Source organism: Schistocerca americana, chromosome 3 (assembly GCF_021461395.2).
Source record: "Schistocerca americana isolate TAMUIC-IGC-003095 chromosome 3, iqSchAmer2.1, whole genome shotgun sequence".
Lineage (NCBI taxonomy): Eukaryota > Metazoa > Arthropoda > Insecta > Orthoptera > Acrididae > Schistocerca > Schistocerca americana.
In genome coordinates this window covers 952548509-952568818 of record NC_060121.1, presented here as the reverse complement: position 1 = coordinate 952568818, position 20310 = coordinate 952548509, and positions in this window count along the sequence as shown.

Below are 20310 nucleotides of genomic sequence, written 5' to 3'. Positions count from 1 at the left end.
GCTCTCCGAGTAGGCGAACAGAACTACTTCCAGTCAGTGATCGGCTCATTGGGACCGGAGGGCCCAGTCTCTACATGGAAACAAAGCCCACAGCATTATGGAGCGACCGAGAGATTGCTTAGAGCCTTGTTGACAAACTGGGTCCATGGCTTGGTGAGGCCTACGTTACACTCGGATCCTACTGTCAAATGGTTCAAATGGCTCTGAGCACTATGGGACTTAACTTCTGAGATCATCAGTCCCCTAGAACTTAGAACTACTTAAACCTAACTAACCTAAGGACATCACACACATCCATGCCCGAGGCAGGATTCGAACCTGCGACAGTAGCGGTCGCGCGGTTCCAGACTGAAGCGCCTAGAACCGCTCGGCCACACTGGCCGGCCGTACATCGTTATTCCATGACTTTTGTAAACCAGTGTATACTGTATATATATATATATATATATATATATATATATATATATATATATATATATATATATATGTGATATGTGGCCGGCCGAAGTGGCCGTGCGGTTAAAGGCGCTGCAGTCTGGAACCGCAGGACCGCTACGGTCGCAGGTTCGAATCCTGCCTCGGGCGTGGATGTTTGTGTTGTCCTTAGGTTAGTTAGGTTTAACTAGTTCTAGGGGACTAATGACCTCAGCAGTTGAGTCCCATAGTGCTCAGAGCCATTTGAACCATGTGATATGTATCCACTATACGAACATAAATGAGCCTCTGTGGCTGTTAAATAGAAAAGAAGTGGATTTACAGTTGGCGGGATAGGAGATGTGTGAAGTGCAGGAGCTGGTCATCAGAGGATCAATTTGGGACAGAAGCCATATTGGTTAATGAACACAAGGTAGAGTTAGTTCAAGTGCTGATGGATGTTTCAGGAGAGGATGCATTCGAAGACCTTGCTGCACATTGAGGTGAGGCAGATGGGACAGAAGGAGGAGATATCAGTAATATGTTTGAGGAAAAGTAGGATTTTGTAAGTTTTTCATTGTTGAGGATGGTAACCCATGGAGATGATAATGGTATAAAAAGCTGCAAAGCTGAGGAGAAAGGAGAGGGGGCGTTAATGTGGCGTCAGTAAGTAATGCAGTTATGAGGAAAGGAAGTGTTGCTTTTTTGTGGAATACTTGTTTTATGTCACTTGCTGCAACTGGCGTCTTTAATTCTGTTTATGGTATGTTGTGGAAATTCTGGAACCTGGGAGCCAGGGAAAGGGTTGTGGTGATGAAAAAGTGGGTCATCAGGGTTGGAGAAGATGACAGATAGTATGCAAAATGGTTAGCATTGCACCGTTTGTCAGGTAGGGGATGATCATCACAGAGAAGTGGGTAGTGAAGTTTGGGATATTGCCAGTGAGTCGAATGAACGCTTTACAGTGCTTCTAAGAGTTAACGGGGTGTGTAGCATCACATGTCCGTCACCAGCTCCGGTGTTTTTTGAATTTAATAAATTACTTATGTCTCTGTTTTTACTAATGGCATGAGAGTGTATCCCTGTCATGACTTTGGAGGAAGGAGCGCTACATATAATGGATTCCTGTAGTAGTAGTAGTAGTGGTAGTAGGGGAGATTGTGGCAATGAGGATATATGATTTTGGTAGGAATATGGGTGGATACAGCCTCTGCAAGTTCTGCTAGAGGAAGGATATGGCCTGAGGGACATCGTCAGATTGCTTCGAGGAAAGGGGGTGGCTTCCATTATGGGTGTCTATCGATTACAGCTAGGCGTCCAGTTGTTGCACGGAAGGTCTCTGAGTACTCTTGGATGGATTCGGATGAGGTGCCAGGGGATGTGGTTGGGTCTGGAAGATGGTGACGGAAACAGGTAGGTGGTTACTTCCAGTTGGATTGAGGACTTCTTTAGTGAGGTGTCCAAGGAGTTTGGCAGACGATAGGATTACTTTGAGACTGGTGTTGCTTTCAGGATGGGTGTTGAATGTGATGGGAACAATATCACCTCGCAGGCAGACTGTAAACTAATGCCAGTGCTAGAGTTCTGCGGGGTACCTACTATGGATATTGAGGCCTGTGGCAATAATACATGTGGAAAAGGTACAATCTATGTGAGTGAGGAAGTCATTGGGGATAGGGCGATTAGGTTGGATGTAGATGGTGGCCCAGGTACTTTATTTTTTGTCGAGTCATCTGTTTTGCAACTGGTTCGATGCAGCCCGCCACGAATTCCTTTCCTGCGCAAACCTCTTCATCTTAGAGTAGCACTAGCATCCTATGTGCTCAACTATTTGCTGGATTTACCTCTACCGTTTTTGCCCTCTCCAGCTCCCTCTAGTTCCATGAAAGTCATTCCCTGATGTCCTATCAGATGTCCTGTCATCCTGTCCCTTCTCCTTGTCAGTGTTTTCAACATATTCCTTTCCTCTCCAATTCTGTGCAGAACCTCCTCATTCCTTATCTTACCAGTCAACCTAAATCTCAGCATTTGTCTGTGGCACTATATCTTTAATGCTACCATCCTCTTCTGTCCCGGTTCTCCCACAGTCCATATTTCACAAACATACGATGCTGTGCTATAAATGTACTTTCTCAGATTTTTTCTCAAATTAAGTCTTATGTTTGATTCTAGTAGATTTGTATAGACCAGGAATGCCCTTTTTTCAGTGCTTATCTGCTTTTGTTGTCCTCATTGCTCCGTCCATCATTGGTTATCTTGCTGGCTGTATAGCAGATTTCCATCATCTGCATTGTACCTGTCGATCCTGATGTAAAGTTTTTTACTAGTTTTTATATATCTAATCTAAAGGCAGAAAGACAATGAAATCAGATTATATTCTCAATAGCCGACTAAGAAAATCGCAGTATCATTACAGCGACTACATAAACCCGTGTCGCTAAGCCCAATACGGAAACGTCGCTCGTTCGTTGGAATCAAGTTATCTACTACCTTATACAACTAGGACGCTACGCGCATCAGCAAAATCGGAAGACTGATATTGTACCAAACTGTTGTCCAGTTTGTTTGCGGCGATCCTCTTTCAATGAGGTTCGGGCAAGAGACTGCTTTCCAACGAGTCTGTAGGAATGTCACGGTGAGGACGGGTCTCCACAAAATGTCAACCTCTAAATAGCTCACCGGAAGATAGAAGTCACGAATGTGTTTTAACTTGTAAATTATGCGGCCAACATCAATAGGGGTTCAAGACTAACAGGGCGGACACAGAGAAATAATCGAGACGTGATGTGTAAGTTTCTTGAGTCATCATCAAAAAAGTACGTCGCACATACGGCATTTGCGTCTTTCTTCGTATGTCACCGAGGCTCAACCACCCCAAAGAACGAGGCTTCGTGACCACCTCATATCATAAGCGAAAGATATGTCTTTTCCACAAGGACCGACCAGACAATTGCTGTAGTTTCTTTGCCATCATCGAGCGAAGCGGGTAAACTTGGGCCACGTAATAATCTTTGCATAAGACACATGAATCACGTGTTCGGACTTTATGGAGCAGAGTAATTGAAGGCCTTTCACGTTCTAGTATCGCTCCCTGAATTTGTTTCCTTAACTGATTTCCAGTTGAGCGTCGCCATTTTGAGTGGACAACGATCAGTGTAGATTCAGAGAGACGTAAGACGATGCGCTCTACAGTAGCCCATGGAACAACGGCGTCATCAAAACCTCGCAAAATAAGAAGCCTGCGTTTACCTTAATTAAGTAGTGCAAATGAAATCCTAAAATAATCGATTACAGCCGTCACTCGAGGTATCTCCGCAAAATTGCGGAATAGGACCATCACGTCATCCGCGTATGCGCGAGCAGCTATAGACCATTCGGAAAGCGTCCAGCCTTTCAGCTGGGATGCTATCATCCGAAGTAGGGACTCCAGAGACAATCCAAAGTAAGTCATAGACAGCGGGCTTCCTTGAGGCACTTCCCGACGGATAGTTACCGGGGGCGTGGGCGTCAGTTGGCCTAATAACCACCGAAGCTGCAACACGCGTTAACAAGTTTGAGAGCACTCCCCGTGTGTCAACACTAAAACCAGCTGCCTCCAGAATGCGCAGCAAGAAGTTGTGATTAACACGATCAAATGCCTTTTCTAATTCTAGGAAAGCAAGGGCACAAGGGACGGACGTTACAACAGCAACCGAAACCACGTCACGACACTCGACTATAGGGGTACGAATGGTACTTCCAGGTAGGCAGCTTTGATGTTTTGCAACAATCATCTCCATCAGAGCAGACATCCTACTATTAACTGCCCTCGCCGCAGTCTTATAATCAAAGTTTAACAAAGTAATTAGGTGAAAGCTATCAGGGGAAGCCGGTCCAGGGCGTTTCTGGATTAAAACAGTTTTTCTCACTTTGAACGAGGTCGGCACGACTCTACGCTGTAGCAGTTCATTCAAAACTGATGTACCGGTAGCACCGAACAGTGGCAGAAAGCGCACGTAAAATTCCGGAGACTCTCGAGAAGGCGATCCCACAAAAAATTTGTCTACTTCCTCAGGCTGAAATGCAACTAAAAGCGTTTCATTATGTTCCAAGATGCTGACAAGTGGGTCGTAAATGTTATACTGGACTCATCGATGTCTACATTACATTGGTGTAGGACACGCACTACATCATGTTGCTCCGATACGATACGTCCATTATTTGTCGTGAGAGAATGATTAGAAGCGCGTCGGCGGCGGGTCTGATGCCGAAGCAACTGCTATAAGGAAGTCAGCTCTTCCGCCACCAATGATCGGCGCTTGGATCGAATTTTCAACCATTCGATTTGTATTCTTTTCAAGGTCAACAATTTTGCCTTTAAACGCCAAACATCCGCAATTCGCAGAGGGGCGTGATCCGCAGTATCATAAAGTTCACGCAGGATGAAATAGTAATAGTCGTAAGTTCTCCAAAAGTCTCACGCTTTGGCAGAAGAGAAATGTATCAAAGTTTGCCTCACCCTCGGTTTTACCAGCTGTGTCCACCAGCAAAGGAGGTAAGAGTAGTTCCCAGTGGACCTGAGAGTACGCTCCCACACGGCTCGCACCACGTCATCGAGAGAGGGGTCAGCTAGGCAAGCGTCATTTAACATCCACGGAGTGCGAAACAATTTGATTGGTGGCCGTTCTAGAATGAGGGTTGCAGTCACAGCACAGTGATCCGTAAAGGGAGCTGGGATGACTTCAACACCAAGAAGACAAACGCGCACGCATTCTGACAAGTAAAACCTATCTCACCTGCTACTGTAAGTCGTTATAAAGTGGGTAAATTTAACTAACTTCGGGTATTTTCATATCCATACGTCTTGTAGGCATAAGGAGCGGACCAGTTTATGTAATTGGCGACAGACATTAAAATTTGGAGATTGATCTGCAGGACGCAACACACAGTGTAATTTGGAAATTTGTGGTAAGATCCTATGAGACCAAAGTGCTGAGGTCATCGGTCCCTAATCTTATACACTGCTTAAACTAACTTACGCTAAGGACAACACACACCCCATGCCCGAGGGAGGACTCCAACATCCGACGGCGGGAGCCGCGCGTACCGTGAGAAGGCGCTACAGACCGGGCAGCTACCCCGTGAGGCCACATAGTTAAAATCACCACCCAACAGAATACCCGGAGGACTTTACGCAACTGATAAACAATAACCTTTTTATAAAAACGAAAACGATCCTGTGCGCGAGCAGTGCCAGAAGGAGCATATAAAAGAACCAAGGCCAGATTAAAAAGTTGACAAACTATGCCCCTGCCAGAATCCAACATTTCTACCTCACCAATAGGAGTACCTCGCGAAAAAACAAGGCGGTCCCCGTAGAAAATTCGGGTGTAATATCTCTTTATATTCGATGAATTATTCTGATACAATTCTACCCTTGAATGACGTTTATCAATTTTCTATCTTCATATTCACAGAATCCATGCGCAAAGTAGTTTCATACAATAGCTAGGCCATGAGCGCATAAGTATTCTTTGTAGTTCTCTCTCTGGTGGTTGTTAAAAAAAAAAGGATGAAAAAAGCTTCCGAGATTGTCTTCGTGCCGATTAGCCTGAGCTTTGTTTGAAGAACTGTAATCTGATTATTGAGATTTATGACAGAAGATAACTGATACGAAATTGTATGATTAAAAGTGAAATATATATATATATATATATATATATATATATATATATATATATATATATATATATATATATATATACTCCTGGAAATGGAAAAAAGAACACATTGACACCGGTGTGTCAGACCCACCATACTTGCTCCGGACACTGCGAGAGGGCTGTACAAGCAATGATCACACGCACGGCACAGCGGACACACCAGGAACCGCGGTGTTGGCCGTCGAATGGCGCTAGCTGCGCAGCATTTGTGCACCGCCGCCGTCAGTGTCAGCCAGTTTGCCGTGGCATACGGAGCTCCATCGCAGTCTTTAACACTGGTAGCATGCCGCGACAGCGTGGACGTGAACCGTATGTGCAGTTGACGGACTTTGAGCGAGGGCGTATAGTGGGCATGCGGGAGGCCGGGTGGACGTACCGCCGAATTGCTCAACACGTGGGGCGTGAGGTCTCCACAGTACATCGATGTTGTCGCCAGTGGTAGGCGGAAGGTGCACGTGCCCGTCGACCTGGGACCGGACCGCAGCGACGCACGGATGCACGCCAAGACCGTAGGATCCTATGCAGTGCCGTAGGGGACCGCACCGCCACTTCCCAGCAAATTAGGGACACTGTTGCTCCTGGGGTTTCGGCGAGGACCATTCGCAACCGTCTCCATGAGGCTGGGCTACGGTCCCGCACACCGTTAGGCCGTGTTCCGCTCACGCCCCAACATCGTGCAGCCCGCCTCCAGTGGTGTCGCGACAGGCGTGAATGGAGGGACGAATGGAGACGTGTCGTCTTCAGCGATGAGAGTCGCTTCTGCCTTGGTGCCAATGATGGTCGTATGCGTGTTTGGCGCCGTTCAGGTGAGCGCCACAATCAGGACTGCATACGACCGAGGCACACAGGGCCAACACCCGGCATCATGGTGTGGGGAGCGATCTCCTACACTGGCCGTACACCACTGGTGATCGTCGAGGGGACACTGAATAGTGCACGGTACATCCAAACCGTCATCGAACCCATCGTTCTACCATTCCTAGACCGGCAAGGGAACTTGCTGTTCCAACAGGACAATGCACGTCCGCATGTATCCCGTGCCACCCAACGTGCTCTAGAAGGTGTAAGTCAACTACCCTGGCCAGCAAGATCTCCGGATCTGTCCCCCATTGAGCATGTTTGAGACTGGATGAAGCGTCGTCTCACGCGGTCTGCACGTCCAGCACGAACGCTGGTCCAACTGAGGCGCCAGGTGGAAATGGCATGGCAAGCCGTTCCACAGGACTACATCCAGCATCTCTACGATTGTCTCCATGGGAGAATAGCAGCCTGCATTGCTGCGAAAGCTGGATATACACTGTACTAGTGCCGACATTGTGCATGCTCTGTTGCCTGTGTCTATGTGCCTGTGGTTCTGTCAGTGTGATCATGTGATGTATCTGACCCCAGGAATGTGTCAATAAAGTTTCCCCTTCCTGGGACAATGAATTCACGGTGTTCTTATTTCAATTTCCAGGAGTGTATATATGGCTCCTTCATACAAAAGGTGTGTATTTGACATCTGAGAATTAATGATATTCATCGACATATTGCGTAGTTGTTAATCAGAAGAGAACTTCCGAAAGACTGGATACGAACCTGCATTTAATAATCCAAGAGCTCCATTACTTCTTCGGAAGGTTAAACTTCATCAAAGCCAAATATCCGCTTGATCTGAGGTTTCCCGACTGATTATACAACGCTCCCAAAATTACGAGGCATTTTATTTGTACAGATTAGCAGACTGCCGCAAAGCACGAGCCTGCAGAGAAGAAGAATCATCGCCTGATTTCATTCTAACAAGTAAAATTTCTGAATCATTTTTAGTGACTGAGCTATGACTGTGTTTCCTATCATGAATGATTGATTGCTCGAACGAATTGAGAGCTACAGAATTACATAGATAGGAGAGAATATTATAGGGGGCTGCATTTTAGATCACACGACAACCATGTATGGAAAAATGCCTAAATAGCACCTCCTGTAAGAAGACTATGTCAGCACATGAATCATAAATCAACTGACGCAGCAAAGCCAAACGCAGTTCTGTTTCCACACGATTCACGTGCAAGGAGAGGAATGTGTAGGCTTGGGTCATTGATCACAGCTATACAGAGCTGTATGGGAAGCTTACGAACAGAAGTAGGCAGACAGCGGAAGCCACAGAGGAACCAGACATCGGGTGAGCAGAACCACCGTCATCACAAACTTTTTTTCTTAGATTCCTTACGTGTCACAGCACGGTCAGGTTGTACACGCTGTTTGTGTCGGCTGCGTGGCATGGCGGCCTCTGCAGATGGAAGTGCGAGAGTGATCATAGCCCCCCCCCCCCCAGAACAGGGTCATGTAATCCTGTTCCAGGCACCAAGACGGTAGCATTCTGTGGAACCGCAATTGCAACAGATGACACTTGCTCCCTAACTTTATTCTGCTCAAGAGTTGCTGTAGGTGGCAAAGTCAGGAAACCTTCGGCGGCTGAAGGGGAAGGAGCAGGAGGACACAGCATCGTCTGAGACAGTAACGCAGAACACAAAGACGAAGGGGGGCCCTCCGCTCCCTCTCTAAACACAGGAAGTTCAGAAGGAGCCACTTCGCTAGCAGGAGGAATGCTAGAGATAACGTCTTCACCACCCACCTTACCACGGACGCGAGGTATCGTAGCATCGAGAGGAACAGGGGGTAAAATCGATATGGAGGAGGTTGGCGTAGAAGGTACAGCCAAATCCTCACCATCACCACCTTGAGTGCGACTTCTCTTGTTTGTCACTGTTACAGGTTCTGCCCCGGGGGCAACAGGATACTGAACCTGTCGCGGAGGTAAGGGCGGAAATTCATTGACACTATTATCAGAATTGACCTTTTGTTCACTCTGATCTGAATCGGAAGAAGGTCTGACGGCGGGAGTGGAAGAAACAAGATCAGCAACAGTCAATTTGCGTCGCTGCACTAATGATGGCTCTAATACAAAATTCGACCGAACGTGACCAGTTTCCTTACACAGGCAGCAGGTTCCCTCTAGACCAGTATATACGAGACGAATACGGTAACCACACACTTGTAAATGTGATGGAATATTGCGCCTGACATGCACTTCCACGGAACGAATTCCACTGTAACACTGTAATCTGTGTTGAGTAGACCAGTGTTCACGACCATAAGGAGTCAATATGTCCTTTAGAAAGTTGCCATCTACTTCTGGCTGGAGGTTGAACACTAACATTGGTATAGTCAATTTCAGCATCTGCGAGTGGCACCATACTAACGGAATATCACAATGCCTGAACGAGACTTGAGAACCATGTCGTGGCAGTAATCATTCAACGTGAAGGGGATCCATAAACTTCACGTAAGACACGTACTCCTCCACATCAAAATAACCGGTGTGGACCCGATCCGAATTCACCTGTAATGTATCGACAAGCCAATCGGGCTGCACGTGTCGCGTTGTTTTATCGAAAATACGTAAGGTGTCAGGCAAATCCAACACCTTCCATGAAAACCCTGACATGATAAGCAAATCCAGCAGTATGTCATATAGCTCCGAATAAATCGTGACGTTAAATTAACCAAAGTAATACGAGTAACGAGTGAGCAAATGGAATACCACAGATTAACACAAGAATGCCTAAATGCATGTCATACCTTCCCACCGTGAGACAGACGCAGTTCTGAGGGGAGAAACGAAAACAGAAGCCGAGAGCAGAACCGTGCTAAGCGAGAAGGCCCTACGATAAGGGACGGACACTCACGTCGCCAGCTAACCGCTACGACCACACCACCCGCAAGTTTTTAGCGTGAGACTTTTTCGCATCTCTGTTACGTTAGGACCACCCCCCAGCCCATGTTACAAGCTAGAGCCCTCCAGAAGAACAATATAGATCTTACCATAACACAAAAAGGGCCACACCACCCGCAAGTTTTAGCGTGAGACCTTTTCGCGTCTCTGTTACATCAGGACCACCCCCCAGCCCATGTTAAAAGATAGAGCCCTCCAGAAGAACAGTATAGATTTTACGATAACGCTGAAAGGACCACACCAGCTGCAAGTCTTAGCGTGAGACTTTTTCGCGTGTCTGTTACGTTGCAAACTTTAAAAACATTGCCCCACCACGAAAAGTATAACGTTTCTCATTGGATAGACAGAATTTTTGCAGGCGGTGCTTAAGGTTAACATTGAGACCCTGATTGGTCAGATGAAAACACAGCCAGATAGTTTTTCTTAAAACCAACTTCGGTAAATTGTAGTAAGGAGAAGATAGGAGAGAGTTGCTTCCGAGAGGGCAAGCTGGACGGAGCTGCGCCAGCCGCCGCCCCCTGACGAACACTGACAAGGTAATGAACGCACGCGATGCCGCATTTTTGAGCGCATAAGGCTTCACTCAGAACTGCTGAAGTCTCATCTGTTACATCCCCTTTTTGCGTAATACTAGTGTCGATCGTCAATTAAAGCTCATGGTGTTCACATTTGCCACTTGAAGTAAAAATCTGAAACGTGATGATTTTTCTGTTATATAATTATTGAGAAGCCACATCAGCCACTGTAATTTACGACAAGTTAGATAAGTAATTTAAGATAATTGAGGGTCACTGTAGACCATTTTGATAGTTTTCTCTCTTCTGAAACTTAATTTAAACCTAGATTATAGATGTGAATGGCATAGGTCATCCTTCGATCCATTACAGAACTTGGAAACCCATTCAGGGAATATTCGTTCACATTTTTGTTGAACGCAGTTGGTTTTTGCCATCCTGTATTAAAACATTTCCTTTTATCAATAGTGCAATTTATAAACAATGTTTTGTAAGTAGAATAAAATTCCCAATGGTAAACTTAACTGCTTTTTCGACGTTATTTTACCAGCTAACTAAAAATAGGAAAGCCTTGAACCCCTTCCACTAAATTTAGTTACTATTAAGATTCTTTTACAGGGAGTGCAGTGGAGCTGACGCTGAAATCATTAAGTATTTGGTTATATCATCGATAGTCTCACTGAACTCTTCTGAATTCTACATGCCATGTGTGGTCTGGCGTCTCCTTATCAGCAACAGGTCCGAGGTTCAAACTAGTCAATTCCCTAAAAAACACGCTCAGAGCGTCGTTGCGCGAAAGTGGTAGGGAGACACGATATAGAACAGACAGAAACCACGGAGAATGTTTAGAAGTAAAGCTCTCAGAAACTTTTTGTGGAATAACGCGGAAACCATAGTAGCCATAGCGGAGCGGCCGTCGCCGCTGCAAGAAGACCAACACTAAGCGGCGAGTAAGGCGGAGCGGAGGCACTAAGACTCACTTGGCAGACAGGACAACACTAACGAGGAAAACTTCACTCAAGCGGCGCTTCGGTAACTGAAATAAACGAGAACGTACCCGGTCGGCGGTAAAGGGAACTACCCATACACCACAGGTGTAACAGGTAACATTCATAATTAGGAAACAGATGGTAAAGATAAGGTGTTTGGTGGGACTATTGTAAAAGGGTGTAACACTGAAAATGCAGGATGCATGGCACCTGCTTCCGATATATAATTTTTTTATAATTGTATGTAAGTATTTGTAATTTAAACGCTTTCTTTTAATAAGTAAGGACATTGCTTCACTGTATGTGTTCACTTAGGTAGAAGTCTGTTGACGTTTCATTGTATTTATCTGTGTTTTACTGTTAAACTTACAAGTTCTGGGAAAAAGCCAAAGGAATTGTTGTTTGCACCGACTAGCAACGGTAATAGTAGTGCTTGTGCATTGTAAAATCTTTGGGTAGCGGGTTGTTGCGCAGAGCGCGCGGAGAGAGCGAGAGAGGGGTTCCAGCGCTTGCAATGTGCGGAAGTGTGGTGTTAACTCTCTCACAGTAGAGAGTACCATTTCGGCGGCATCATGTACGCGCGCCGGCCAGATGACTATTAGCAGGAGGAAGGACAGTGGACGGGCGGAAGAGCTTATTTACGATTGCCCGTTTCTGTAATTAGCTGTGGCCCCACAAGATGCTACCGTCTTCAACAACAGCAGCAGCAGTTCCAGAAACCCAGATTCGTCGTCGGCTCAGAGTTTCGTCGCACGCACAGCATTGAAGTAAGCCTGTTCGTTGGTAGAGAGTGTTAACGGCTAACCCAGCAGCAAAACTGAATGTGATTTGATTAATTAAGGACAGTGGGACTATTGTAAAAGGGTGTAACACCGAAAATTCAGGATGCATGGCACCTGATACTGATATATACTTTTTTTATAATTGTATGTAAATATTTGTAAATTAAATGCTTTCTTTTAATAAGTAAGGACTCGATAGCCTTTTTCCAAATTTAATGACAAACTTAACGTAAAAGTGACTTCTCACTTTTCTTTTTCATTACATACTCACATAAAATTAATGCCAAAAAGGTGACAACCTCAAGTTGCCACGTCAGTGTTTAATAATAAATGTTTTTCCTTCCCATCATCTTGTACAGGATTTTTTATGTAAATCGCCCTAATTGGATGGCGACCGTAATTATTTCCTTTTGGTTCATTAGTGTAACTTTTGGATTCATGATCAGTGGTACCCGTTTTCTGTCCAGTGTTGTTCGTGAGTGAATACATAAAATAACTTTCATTTTTCCAAATTGTAGCCCTGTTCGGTTTAATTACTTTTTTATTGTTAGTAGACTTTTCTAGAAAGATCGGTTGTACACTTTCCCCCTATTTATCGGTATTACTTCTTCGGGAAAGACAGCCTTATCCAATTTGAAAAATTCCATTATGTATACACGCGATCCACGGTCATATTTTATATCGCAAGCAGGATAGGCCGCTTAGAGAGGGGGAGGTTACACGTGGCGACGCAGGTGACAGGCCAATATCAGTTTAGTATTGTCCTGGGCACGAATTTTCATTGTGCAGTTTGTAGCGAATAATAACCTGTTGCTACAAACAAAATTGCTCACATATAATGACAGTAAGTGGCATACATAAGCCGCACTTTCAAATTTCACAGTAATCAGCAAACTGGGCAACATGAATAAATTAGGTGAAACGAGTAATTTGATTGTACCAAATGTGGAACAATCGGTCGAACAATGCTCGACACACGAAGCGGGACCAATTGTTCAGAATTCGACGGCTAGCATCACAGACGCTGCTGTTGAAAATCGAACAATGGCAGAAATGGAGTTCCAGGCACTTGGAAATGTTACGGAATACAGAATAAAAAGTAAAACAGAACCTATTCGTGACGGATACGAGGAATCTATTAAGACAGAACCGAAGTTGCAACCTGTGACTTCTGGAAATATAAAAGATTTGTTCACTTTGTTAATCAGTAAAATAGATGACCAGAATAAAGCAATTAAAACTCTTACGGCAGAATTGGAATTGTTAACACAAAGGTAAATAAAATTGGAGCAGAAGTAATAGCATTGAGTACCGAAATCGTTAATCTGAAGCTTCCTCCATGAGGAAGCCCAGACAAAGATAGGAGACATAAATAGTCGTTTCGAAACTGAAGTAGGGAGGATCGAACAGAAACTGGTAGAGGCTATTGGTCCCACAATAGAGGGCAAGGTATCTGAAAAAGTGAAAGTAGCTCGAGAAGAGTATACAGGGAAAATAACGAGTTTAAAGACTTTAGTATCCGACGTATGTGCTAAAGTAGATAGACAATCGGTTGTGTGTAATGAAAAGAAGCAGGAGGTGGAAACGTTATCAGTTACCACTTGCCAAGAGATTACAAGGATAAAGAGTTACAGATACGATTAGATGAAAATCTGCACTATGTATCATACCACGCACATAGCGCTGAAATATTAGCGAAGGAGGAGCGTTTCGATCCCCTCAAAAAGCAGGGTGGACTCCATTCTACCGACTTCATTAAAAATTGTGAAAGGGGATTGCTGGAATCATGGACAGTCAAGAGAAAACTAAATGCAGTAATCGACGTGTTAGCTGGCGAGACTAAGCGGTGGGGCTTAAACCTCGGTATAACAAACATGACGTTTCAAGTGTTCAAAAATGCATTCTTGAAATAGTGTTGGTCAGAGCAGAAACAAGAGTGTATATGGCGCGATTTCGTAGTTTCGAAGCCCTACGATGTAAACACGCGCGGCTCCATGAATGAATTTTGTGAAAACTGGATCCGCAAATTGGAATATTTCCGCTATGGGAAAACTGAACCTGAGATTGTAGGGGGCTGTGGCAGAAGCTTGCAGATGACTCCAAGAGCTACATCGGCAGTAGTTCGAGAACGAGTGCTGCGTTTTTAGAGAAAGTAAAAGACGAAGATAATTGGCGGAATAACCGTTAAAATGTTACAAGCCGTGGGAATGGTAATAATTACCACCGTAGTCACAACCAGAACAATAACAATAGTCACGGCAATAATGGCAGCAACCACGATTGTAATAAAATTGTAAAGCATTATAACAATAATGGTCATAGTAACAATAACGACAACTGTAGAAATGATAGGGGCCGTGGTCCTTGGATGAATGATAGTAGACAGGAGCGGAATGATACATCGCAGCACTCTGGTAGCAACAGGTCTGTCGGAATTAGTCAGGGAAACAACTAGCTGCGTCCGTTAGTGTAACTTTTGGATTCATGATCAGTGGTACCCGTTTTCTGTCCAGTGTTGTTCGTGAGTGATTACATAAATAACTTTCATGTTTCCAAACTGTAGCCCTGCAGGGTTTAATTACTTTTTTTATTGTTAGTAGACTCTTCTATCAGAAAGATCGGTTGTACACTTTCCCCCTACTTATCGGTATTACTTCTTATCCAATTTGAAAAATCCCATTAGGTATACACGCGATCCACTAGCATATTTTTTTTTTATCGCAAGCATGATAGGCTGATTAGTAAGGGGGAGGTAACAAGGGTTGCGGCCGAACAGGGATGTTCTTATTGTGACCACCTGCAACTCTGCCTCCGGCCAGGGAAGGGTGTTACCTGTGGAGGATATAGGGGGAGGTTCGTATGGAGTGGTGATGTTGGAGGAATGTTCCATTAAGGATAAATACGTGGATTTTGTTTTGAGATATGGTATTCGTTAAAAGATGTTTATTGATGGGGAGGGAGCGGTACAGGATTCTGTAGTGCTGTTGCACCATTACAAGAGATAAGAGTGGCTCGTGTGGATGAGGTCTGAGAAGGTTTAAACAAGGGTGTCAAGGTGGGTGAAGATTAAGTGGACCTGGTTGTGGAAACATGTAGACTGGGTGTTGAGATGGAAGATGGGGTGGGCAGAAAGGGAGATTAGTGGGAAGCTGTGTGGAGATTGTAATTGATGGATGTTTTGGAGGCAATTGCAATGAATTTGATAGCATCTTCATCAGAGAGAGTTGGGTGGAGGGCATCGTTGTGGTAAGTGGGGACGCCAACAGGACAGAGCTCATGTATGGTAGGTTGTGGGTTAGCTTTGTATACCACAGAGTAGGTCAGGTGTGAGTCACTGCAGGTGTTGCATGTAGGAGTGAATGCTAGGTTGAGGCACTAATTAAGAAAATGGGAGGCTTTGAAATCTCCAGTAAGATGGTTATTATAATGTAGACAATTTTGGCAGCATTAGAACTGAAGGTCTGAACTTGTGGCGGTGCTGATACATCAAAGCTCCCTCTTTAAGGAGATGGTCTACGGTGGCGGCAGATTCAGAGAAGACACAGGCAAGGCGAGTTGGGCCAAGGTTATTATTGATCCAATTCGCTTTTCTGACTTCTACGTCTGGTTATGAAGTTCAGATGCATCTTCATTTGTGATCTCAAGGTCAACCGTTGTGATCAATGCAGTGAGGGTGGGAGGCTGGTGGGGAAGTTTCAGTTGCTTGGCCTTTGGTGTAGTTGCGAGAGAAGTCAAGGAGGCATTGGGACAAAAGGCAGCATGAGGAATTTTTGAGAGAAGAACAGTGTGAAAGTTGGGTTTTAGAGTCTTTTGTAGGACAGAGTCTTTTATTGGGGTGATTTGTTGGCTGTGGTGGCTGGGTAGGTACTTTTTGATTTAGAGATCGAGGTATTTGGGTTTAAGGAACTTTTGCCCAGGGTTGGAAACGATGTAGATGTGAGTGGTAGGGGAACAAGTTGGAGGAAGAGGAGCTGTATCATAATGGTTCAAATGGCTCTGAGCACTGTTGTACTTAACATCTGAGGTCATCAGTCCACTAGAACTTAGAACTACTTAAACCTAACTAAACTGAGGACATCACACTCATCCATATCCGAGGCAGGATTCGAACCTGCGACCATAGCAGTCGCGCGGTTCCGGACTGAAGGAGCTGAATCCATAGGCTGGATGTCATCAGGTTCAGTTTGCGGCTTTTTAGGTAGGAAAGTGGGAGAGATGTCAGCAGCTTGACATTTAATAGGTTGCTTGGTGGCTGTTGGAGTGAAGTATGGTTGTGGGATGGACTGGGGGTTGTGTGATATAACGTTGTTGATGGTTACCTGGGTGTTGTGCGGTTCCTTCAGGATGGCACGTATTGGTCAGTGCAGTGAGGCTCGACGAGGTGATTTTTGTGGCGTCGTCTACCGAATGTGTGACAGTGGCAGAGGTCGCTGGTGAGTCGTGGGTGAAAGAGAGAATGTAGGGACACCTGGGGACAGAGACAGGTACATGTATAATGCCTGCAGTAGGGCAGTAGTAAATGGGGGTAGAGGTAGGGGAGTCGGTTACACCATGTGTTCCCTGTGTTAACAGTGGGAGCAAGTGTTGAAGAATAGATGACTGACACAGTAGGGTGATCCATGATCGAAGAAGTGTTGAGTGGCGTTGATTGTGATGAGCAGTTGCCGAAGCGATGCTGGGCTGACGGCGACGAGCTGTGGTGCAGTTGTGAATGATGCGAATGTCTCCGATGTGACAGGGATGGGAGCAACTATTTCACGCCTAATGGAGTGGAAGCAGTCAACAGATGAAGCTAACGGCGTTGGCAAACAGGCGATGAAACAGCGGTGACGCTGATACAGGCTAAGAATGGCAGTGGAGATGCGATCTGGAGATGATGAGTGGTGAGGGCGAGATTTCGATGTGAAGATGACTGGCAGTGAAAGCAACGAAAGGTAACGAAAGCAGGCAGCGAAAACTATGACACTTAGTGAAGCTTGGCAGAGAAGGCGACGACGAAGACGACCGGAAACTATTCCCTACGGGAATTTATACCCAGAGAGCAGCCCAGGAAGTTTTTATTCCCTAGAGGAAGAGGAGTTCCTACCATCTAATGGGGCCGATGTGGCTATAAACTCCTGTCCCCACATAAAGGACTCCTGCGAAGAAGAACTGGGAAATGAAAGACACATATACCTATTTACAGGTCGAAAGTCGCATTCCAGACAACAGAAACATGGGAAATACCGAGTGACGTGGCGCAGTGGTTATTACACTGTACTTTCATTTGAGAGGATGATGGTTCAAACCCATGTCTGGCCATCCAGATTTAGGTTTCGTGTTTTGTCTCTTAATGACTTCGATGTCGGTGGGATGTCAAACCTAGTCTGCTTTCCTTTGTTGGGAATTACATTGAATGATATTATACTGAAGTGGAGGGGGGGGGGGGGGAGAAAGGAAAGGAAAGTGAGCGTGTTACTGACGTCAGGTGCGGCGATAAGTGTAAATATATGCCGGACTGGGACTCGAACCCGGTAGCTACTACTTGCTAGGCAGATGTGTCAACCACTGCGCCATATAATTGTATGATATTTTTACGAGTGTAGTGCTCATATCTTACTTGAATATGCGATCTCAAGAAAAACTGCGCATTCACTTCCTGACTACCATAACTTCACCTGATGAGTATATTATGTACGTGAAGAGTGGAGCTGCTGACGACAGGCTATAGTTGCGGCTTCTGGTCACTGACACCCCGTGACCACTCCTGGCACTGGCCATGGCACAGAGGTGCCACTGGGACAAATAGTTCTAAGTGCAATTATACCCCCTGCATAGACTCCCCATTTTTTAAAAAAAATTCATTTGATCCAATCCAAACGGGAATGTTGTGACCACACACCGCGAATTTTCCCATTTGAAAACTTGATTCCTTCCCTTTGTATGGACTTTATTTTCGAAGACAGAAGAAATCGGAGAAAAAAATCGTTTTCACAACGTTAAAGTATTGTTACTTTTAAAAATTCTGTACCACAGTATGCCACAGGCTATGTTTATTCTTTCTCTCATCAGCTTAATATTTGTCATGTCCTGCATCAAAGCACTAGAATACTGAACTCATTTATGGCTAATGACGGAGTGCTAAAACATGCTCTAACTCTGTCACAGTATGCTTCCTCAATTCGAACTCTTTTAAGATTGCAGCACAGAAGAGTTGTAAATATCGGGTTAACACAACGTATCACTGTATAAATTTGACAATATAGCTGATTTGATTACGATGGTCATATCTCCCTGCGTAGGTGGGAGATTAAAGTTTCATCGAAAGATCTCACCACAATGTAAAAACGCCCGATTGCCGCTCCACATCGCGAATCATATCTGTAGTGCTTTCGCCCTCTCTTCCACCCGCCCAGCGGCACATCATTGATATCAAATTAACTGTCTAATTAAATTGGTCGTAAGAACCCCTTTGCTTGGTGAGTAATATTTTTCGTGCTGTCGGATTACATTCGCCACGTATCCTGTCCAGACGCTCCTGTGACGTCTCGAGGGGCTTTCCACAGGCTCGGTAGTCACTTACTCTGATAGCGACGTGGATGGTAACCGTCTTAAAACAGCTGGAGGTTGCCAGCGCTAATTACATCCTGTCTGTCGATTGACTTTCAGGCTGGTGAAAATAAGTCACATAGAATTCTGATCACTGCTTGCAAACTAATGCTGGTGAGACCTGTCGGCCTAAGGGGGCAGTACAATGTTTCAGCTTCGTCTCCATCCCCACGATGGCTCCACCTTCGTTGTTGCTGCCACCACCGGCCTGCATGCGAAAAGCAGCTACTGCCGCCCCTGCGAAATGTTTCCCCCAAAGTACATCACGTGGAAGTATTCCTATTAGTTCCTAACAAATCAGTGCGCGACTGCTTCGAAGATTCAAATAGGAATCCCTGGAGGAAATGCGATTTTACTTTCGCAGTACACTATTGAGAACCGACGTATGCAGCTAACTGGAGGAGAATTTTGCTGCCGCCAACATACATTTCACGTAAGGATCACGAAGATAGGATACGTGGAATTAGCGCGCATACGGAGGTACACAGTGCTTTTCCTCTCTCGCTCTATTTGCGAGTGGAATAGGAAAATAAATAGTAGTAGTGGTCGTACGGGGTATCCTCCTCCACGCACCGCAGAATAACCTGCGAGGTATACTTATAGACGTAGATGTAAATTTAGTTTAATTATTAAGATGTGAGTGCATCCAGTTATAGGCACACAAAAATCACGGAATAATGTTGCCTCTCATTTCCCGAGAAAACAAAGGCCGGAATTTCCTCCCGATTGTCTCTCAGTAAAATCCTTCGTTTTAGCCCCTCAATAACGCACTGCAGTCACTTCATGAGACATTTGTGAGATGTCGTAATGTGGTGATCACATTAAATATACATGTATTGGTCCACTGGAGCAGGCAGCCATTGATCGAAGTTGCTCCCACCGACATGTGTAAAGTTTTGTCAACTGTACTGGAGGAAAAACATGTTGGAGCAGGCAGCCCGGATCGAAGTTGCTCCTGCAGACTTGTGTAAAGTTTTTTCAGTTGTACTGGGGGAAAGCCATGTTCTCCAATCTATCAGTCAGGATAGAGAGCTCTTTATGTTGTTTCATGAGCAGTCTGATAAAATATTTTCTTTTACTATAGCACATCGAAGCAGTGTAGAGTACTGCTTTCCATCCCCGCCACACATTTTGTTTTTCTACCAAGATTTTGAGTTCTGTGTTAGCTGTTAAACTGACATCAACAGGTTTCGATCCACTTACGCTCACAGAAAGTTGGTCATCACATGGCGTAAGATGATATGCTCCTACAACACACAGGATGGTTGAAATAAGATACAGAGGCGTTGCTTCTTATTGACAAAAAGGTGGAGCACGTCTCAGCATCTAGAAACAAGAAGAATTTGCATCAATGTGGAGCGTTTCCAAACAGCTGTCCAAAGGTAATGACCTCTACATTTAATCCCATTTTCCAGAATGATAGGGAAGCAAATGTTTCTGTGTGCCGTTTTTGAAGGCGTCAAGAGCATATTGCACCCATGTATATGATCACTGTTTTGGTGTCGGGGTGGTGGTCATCCCGACATCCAATTCTTTGGACATTGC